At 24.0% G+C, this 7,715-nt stretch overlaps 1 protein-coding gene across 2 annotated transcripts in view; it reads left to right on the forward strand.

Annotated features, from left to right (window-relative positions):
• Positions 1-4,600: 4,600 nt before the first annotated feature.
• LOC117173321 (2-oxo-4-hydroxy-4-carboxy-5-ureidoimidazoline decarboxylase-like) overlaps positions 4,601-7,715 on the forward strand; it is a 17,815-nt gene continuing 14,700 nt past the window's right edge. Inside the window, exons 1-2 of one of the 2 annotated variants that reach the window (XM_033361811.1) lie at positions 4,601-4,749; positions 7,292-7,318. The gene's annotated coding sequence lies outside the window, so the exon portion shown is untranslated. The remainder of the gene's footprint in view (positions 4,750-7,291; positions 7,319-7,715) is intronic. The other variant, XM_033361812.1, reaches the window with a different exon arrangement.

Here is a 7,715-nt window from a genome sequence, read left to right on the forward strand (position 1 = left end):
TTGTTTGGTTTAATTATTTTTATATCAATTTGCAGTATATATTTGTCTTAAAAATATAAATTATAGTAAGAATATATACGACCGAATTTTATATGTAAATATCTATGTTATATAATATACTCAATGAATCAAATGTGAAAAAACTTCTTATCATAAATGATGGTCTTAAATCATATATTTTTGAAATAAAAAGTCGTTCGTATTAACTTCACTCGTATTTTCTTGATTTATATTCTCAGGACAAATATAACTACATATTTTTTATATTAAAATTAATGAAACAAAACATTTTTTTATCCTCTTGTGATTTTCAGTTACAGTAAACGAAAATTCCTAAACTGTCACAGAAATTTTTGAAACATGTGACTGGAGTTTTATGCAATTATCGTTGCTGAAATTTCTGTCACAGTTCGGGAAAATTTAGAAGCGGTTTCTGCATACTTTAGTGACGCGTCTCTCAAAATTCCTACCAAAATTTCTAAAAGTGTGTGTGAAAAAAAATGAATTAATGAATTTGAATATTATTATAAATAATTGAAAATCTCAAGAATGGGCTACAATAAAAAGAAAAAATCGAATTATCCGACCAATAACTTATGATGTAAAAATATAATTTGAATTATCAATGGAATGAAACAGGATTTCAGAACTCAGAATACGAAAACTAAAAAGCAGAAGAAAAAAAGGGAAGGAAGTTAAAAAGAAATAAAAAACGGAAGAAAAGGAAGAAAAAGAGTTTTTTCGGTTGAAGAAAAAGAATTGAAAGGGATGTTAGTCGGCACACGGATCATAATTGGACCCATGAATTTGTGCATGGTTTCTTATATAGAATATATGTATGTGTACTAGTAACTAAACTAGAATACCTAGAAATCCTTTAAATTTCGATTCTTTAGAATTTCAGAATATACTTTTTGTTCATTCTTGGCTGGTCCAGACTTAACTCCAGCAGAGATCCAGTCAGAAAACACCAAATAGATACTTTTATAGGGGCTATAAAGTGCCTCAATCGAGAATCGACGCTTCCAAAAAGGGGATAATCTGCGGATGAAAACTAATAAAAAAAGCTCTGTCTGGACTCGGCACTTGGGAGATCTATTTGCCACAGAAACCCAAACATTATTCTTAATTTCTTTATAATAAAAGATTCTCAAAAAATATATAGAAATAAGTCAATTTTGGATATTTTTAAAACCCAACATTATATCAAAACAGGGAGTAAACAAAAAAAAATAAAAACACGATAATTGCGAAATAAATTCGCTTTAATAAAATTAATGTAAATACCTTTTTTAAATCGGTATTAAACACTTCAAATTCCCAAATTCCTAGAATTTCAAGACGAACTATATTACATTAAAAAAAAAAACAGTTGGATTTTCAGGCTAAAAAGACGATATTTTTTAGTTTAATTTTCATCTTAAAAATATATTTTTAAACCAAAAATGTAATCGGAATATTTTTAGTTTCAAAACTTAATTTCCAACAAAACATAATAAAACGAGTTTGCAACCAGTTGAATTCAACCAACAAAGATCAAATGTTCACCAAATAAATGAATAAAGAAAAAATTTGCAACCATAAATAGAATAGCTGAATTTTTAGATAAAAAAATTTTCAGCAAAAAGTTAAGCTTTCAAACAAAAATCTTTTAAAAAATTAGGTTAAAAAAATTACTTATAAGTTCAACCGAGTAATTCAATTTTGAAAAAGATGAATTTTCAACCCGAAAAATAATTGTCTATAAAAAAACGAATTTTCAACCAAAAAAAGTCGAATCATAAAAAAATGAATTTTTAACAAAGTAGTTGAACTTTCAACCAAGTAGTTGCATTTTTAAACAAAAAGATAATTTTCTCTTTAAAAAGATTAGTTTTCTAACAGAAAAAAATTTTCTATAAAATGCAACAATTTTCAACAAAATTGTTGAATTTTAAAGCCCAATAGGCGAGTTAACTACAAATCAGTTGAATTTTCAATCCGAAAATTTGATTTTTTCAACAAAAAAGTTAAATTTCTACAAAATAGTTAAATTTTCATAAAAGTATTTTAATTATTGACCAAATAGTTCAATTTCCCACCAAAAAAGATGAATCTTCAATCTAGAAGAGCAATATTCTAGCAAAAAAAGAGGAATTCTAAACTTGAAAGTTTTTTAAAATGTTAAATTCTCAACTTAAAAATATATTTTTCGAACCAAAAATGGAATCGTTAGGGTTGAATTTTAAATAAAATGAACTTTCAACCAAAAAAATTAATTTTCTGTAGAAAAAAAAACGAATTTTCAACCAAAAAGCTCAATTTTCTGTAAATAATGGAAGTTGAATTTTCCGATAAAAAATTAATTATAAACCATAAAAATGAAGACTTTGAACAAAAAAGTTAAATTTTCAACCAAAGAGGTAAATCTTAAAAAAATGAATTTCTAAGAAATTATTTGAACTTTCAACCAAGTAGTTGAACTTTAAACTGAAAAATATGCATTTTTTATCAAAAAATTAAATTTCTAAACAAAAAGATGATTTTTTCTCCAAAAAAGATTAATTTTCTTCCATAAAGACGAATCTTCTAAAAAGTGCAACATTTATCAACAAAATTGTTGAATTTTAAAGCCCAATAGACGAGTTCACTGTTGAATTTTCTATCTAAAAATATATGATTTTTTAAACAAAAAAGTTAACTTTCTACAAAATAGTTAAATTTTTACAAAAGTATTTTAATTTTTAACAAAATAATCCAATTTTCAAGCAAAAAAGATAAATTTTCAACGAAGAAAATTAATTTGATGCCAAAAGAGGAATTTTCTACCAAGAAGAATAATTTTCTCCCAAAAGGAATGTCCAATCATTTTAATCAAATGATAAAGAAGGAATTTTTGCAAATTAGTATTACTTTAAACTAAAAAGTGGAATTTTTCACGAAAAAATATATTTTCCGAAGCAAAAATGGAATCGTTAAATGTTAAATTTGAAGACAAAAAAATTTATTTTTAAACAAAAGAAAACGGAATTTTAACGCAAAGTTAAACTTTTAAATAAAAAGGAAATTTTTAAAAATTTAATAAAATACAACAATTTTCAAGCCAAATAAGAATTATCTAGAAAATAGACGACTCTTCAACAAAAAAGTTAATTTTCAATAAAATAGTTCAATTTCCTACAAAATGGTTAAATTTTCGTGAAAATTGTTTAATTTTGAATATAATGATAGAATTTCCAAGCAAAAATATTAATTTTCAATACAAATCATCAATCTTGAAAAAAAAATAAATTAACTGTTAATTTAATCAAAAAGACTAATTTCTAACAAAATTAATAAATAATAATAAAAATAATAAAAATAATAAAAAATAAATTTTTCATTAAATGAATGAACCTTTTTCACTGTATAAATTTTTTAAACTACATATTTAACTATCAAGTATTTAGTTAAAAATTCGTAGTTCTTTGGTAGAAAATTAATAATTGTGATAAAAATTAAACTGCTTTTGAAAATTAAATTCCTTTGTTAAATATGCGTTTATTGTTGTTGTTGAAGATTCATAACTTTATTTGAAAATTCATTGCTCATGTAGAAAATGTACCTATGTTGTAGAAATTTTATTTTTTGTTGTAACATTAATTTTTTAAATAGGATATTTAACTATTCCTTTTTTAAAAATTTATTGTTTTACTTGAAAATTCATCTAGTTGGTTATAAAAAATGTATTTGAAAATTTAAATATTTTTTGAAAATTCTTTTTTTTTCAGTAAAATAATGAATTTTTGAACTGAGACTTGAACTATTTTGTTTAAAATTCATGTATTTCGTTAAATTCACATCTGCGGTGTAAAATTGATCTATTTTGTTTAAAAATCGTTTTTTGGATTACATTTTTTTTAACAGACAATTTAATAATTTTATTTGAATAATCTATTATTTCATTTGAAAATTGATCTCTGGTTGAAAATTAATTTTTAAACTGGAAATTAAACTATTTTTTTGAAAGATTAATTATTTTATTGGAAATTGGAATTTTTTAGACATTTGGATTTATATGATTTATTTGAAACTTTTTTTCAGTTTTACTAACTTTGTAAATATGAATTGTAAATATTCAGTGATATGAGTAATTTTAAACAAAACAAGCAGTGCCATCTTTTGGCAAAATATAGAACCCACTGGACTTGAAAGTATCATTGCTCCTCCGATAAATAATTTATGCATTTATCTACATTATCATAAGACTGTAAAAAAGAAATTTTCAATTTAACAAGAAAATAATATAAATTTGATTGCTTTTGGAATTTATGATATAAAACTTTAATTATAAAAGGTTCATGAGACTAAGGAAAGTCTTGATTAATATGAATTAATCCAAAATTATTATATAATAATTTTTTTAATTAATTTAAAACGAGTGTTTTCTTTAGTTTATTATTTACTAAATATTAGAACTCGTGACGATGACGTTAAAACAGGACGAGTTGCGCTCGACAAATGCCAATTGCATTCATCAGAACGATCAGAACTTCTAATTCAATCGTGCGCGCGCGCATATATATATATATGTGTGTGTGTGTGTGTGTGTGTATTATTTACGCAGTCTGTAAGGATTGGTTCACATGAATAAGCGTAAGCCGATAATTTTTTTTCCCAATGAGGTTCGAGTTTCATGTGACGAATGAAATTCTATTTCATTAACAGAAAACAGATAAGTCCCTGAAAGGCGTTTAGACTTTAGTTACTCTCAGGCAAGCGATAACGATTGTAAGTATACAGAAACTCACTGGAAAAGTTTCTTTTCCAATTTTATTAATTTTTAAAAATATTTTTCTGAATTATAAGAAATAAGAATTTTTTCTAAAAAAAAATAGCATTCTTAATTTAAACATTTATTTATTTAAATAATTCAAACCTATTAATATTTAACATTAATGAAATATTTGAGCTATTTACATTTCTTAGTTATTACATTCTCTCGTTCTGGAATTTGATTAAAAGTTTTTTTTATTATTATGGTATTTTTTTCAGGAAAATATGATATTTGTTGTAAAGAAAAATATAAAAGTTACATTGTAAAAAGTAATTATAATACAGTGGAAAAACAGAAATGTTAAAAAAATTTGTAATTTCTCAAACTGGAAAAGGGGCAGATTGTAACAGAACTTGCCTTTTCTATCTGACAAATTAGCATTACAAATTTTTAAAATTAAATAAATATTTCTAATTTAGTAGTGAAAAAAAATATTCAACATAGTTTAATTTTAATGTTAATTATAGCAATTTTTTACTTTAGACTTTCATAAAATTTCGAATTAATCAACTGTTAAATATTCAAATTGTTCGAAATTTATTAAATTACATTGAAATAATTGAAATATATTATTATTTAACATTATTGAAATTTTTGATCGATTTAAATTTCCTTGTTATAATAATTATTGTGAAATTATTTCGTGCTAAAACTTCCTTAAAAATTTGTTTAAAATAAATTTTGATTATTTCAGTTGTTTTTTTTTTTTTTTAGAAAAATACGAATGTTTTTGAAAAAAATATATCAAAGTGAGTATAAAGTGCTTATAATTCAATATTAAATCTGAAAAGTTGGAAAAATGGGTAATTTTTTTAGCTGGAAAAGGGGCAGAGTGTAACAGAACTTCCTCTTTCCAGCTCAAAAAATTACCTTTTAATTTGAAAAGAAATAAATATTTCCAATTAATTAGTGACAAAAATTATTTAACATTTAAAATAATCATTTTGAACTAAAAATTATTCAGCATTTAAAATTTTAAAAATGTAATAAATGTTTCTAATAAAAGTGAATATGAAGTGGAAAAATCGAAAAGTTGAAAAAAATTGGTAATTTTTCGAGTTGGAAAAAGGGACAGAGCGTAAAGGACTGGCCGTTTCCAGCTCAAAAATAGACATTAGAAATTTTTAAAATTTAATAAATATTTCTAGTAAAAATGAGTGTGAAGCGGAAAAATCGAAAAGTTGAAAAAAATTTGTAATTTTTCGAGCTGGAAAAGGGGCAGAGAGTAACAGAACCGGTCGTTTTCAGCTCAAAAATAGGTATTTAAAATTTTTTAAATGTAATAAATGTTTTTAATAAAAGTGAATATGAAGGAGAAAAATCGAAAAGTTGAAAGAAATTTTTATTTTTCGAGCTGGAAAAGGGACTGAGAGTAACAGAACTGGTCGTTTCCAGCTCAAAAATAGACATTAAACATTTAAAAAATTGAATAAATGTTTCTAATAAAAGTGAATATGAAGTGGAAAAATCGAAAAGTGAAAAAAATTTGTAATTTTTCGAGCTGGAAAAGGGGCAGAGAGTAACAGAATTTGCTATTTCCAGCACAAAAATGGGCATTAAAAATTTTTTAAATGTAATGAATGTTTCTAATAAAAGTGAATATGAAATGGAAAAATCGAGAAGTTGAAAAAATTGGTAATTTTTCGAGCTGGAACAGGGGCAGAGAGTAACAGAACTGGTCGATTCCAGCTCAAAATAAGCATATAAAAATTTTTTTAATTTAATAAATGTTTATAATTTATTAGTGAAATCAAAATAATTTAACATAGTATAATTTTAATGTTAATTATAGCAATTTTTAATGTTATAAGTTTCTCATATTTCAAATGAATCAACTGTTAAATATTCAAATTAAATCAACATTTAGTATAATACCTTAAAATAATTCAAATCTATTATTATTAATATTAATGAACGTTAATGAAATATTTGATTGATTCACATTTCTTTGTGATTATATTCATTCTTGTGATATTATTTCATTTTAAAATTTGTGATTATAAGCTAGTAGGAAAACTGAAAAGTTGACAAAATTGGTAATTTTTCCAACTGGAAAAGGGGCAGGGCGAAACAAAACTCCCCTTTTCCAGCTCAAAAACTTACCATTTAAAGTTTAAAAGATTTTAATGTCAATTATAGAAGCGTAGAAAAAACTCGTCATTTTCCCAGCTGGAAAAGGATTCATTTTAATATTAATGATTAAATTTTATACTAGTTTATTATTAAAAATAACCAACTTTTAAATATTCAAATTAATCCAGAAGTATTGATTTCATTTAAGTTAATGAAATTTATTATTATTTAATATTAAGGATATGTTTGATAGATTCATATTTCTTTCAATATTTTAATATTCCATATTTTTAACATTTTAAACATTTCAATTGCGTTGAAAAATCGAAATTTTGAAAAGATTGGTAATTTTTTGAGTTGGAAAAGGCTACCCCTTTTCGGCCAAAAAGTAAATAAATTTTGATTATTTCTGTATTTTTTCAGGGAAAAAGTCGTGAAAAATTTATAAAAGTGAGTATAAAGTAATTATAATTTAGAGGAAAAGCCGAAACGTTGATAAAATTGGTATTTCTTGAGCTGGAAAAAGGGCAGGGTATAACAGAACTTTCCCTTTCCAGCTAAAAAAAAATGGAAAGTCATTAAAGTAAATAATTACCTGTTTGTCTTGTTAACACGATAATTCAAAAATATCACATTTTCGAACATTTTAAACGTGATTTCCGATTCGAATTTGTATTTCCGGTTAATTACCGGTTTTCCTGGTTATTCTATCCAGATCTTGTCATTTTGAAGAATCCAAAAGTGAAATACGAGGGTGGATTGATAAGTTTCCGGTCTGACCAAGAAAAACAACGTTTTTAAGAATTTTTTTTTTTATTTCTCAACATAATCTCCTCCAAGGCTGATA

Source organism: Belonocnema kinseyi, chromosome 5 (genome assembly GCF_010883055.1).
Source record: "Belonocnema kinseyi isolate 2016_QV_RU_SX_M_011 chromosome 5, B_treatae_v1, whole genome shotgun sequence".
Classification (NCBI taxonomy): Eukaryota; Metazoa; Arthropoda; class Insecta; order Hymenoptera; family Cynipidae; genus Belonocnema; species Belonocnema kinseyi.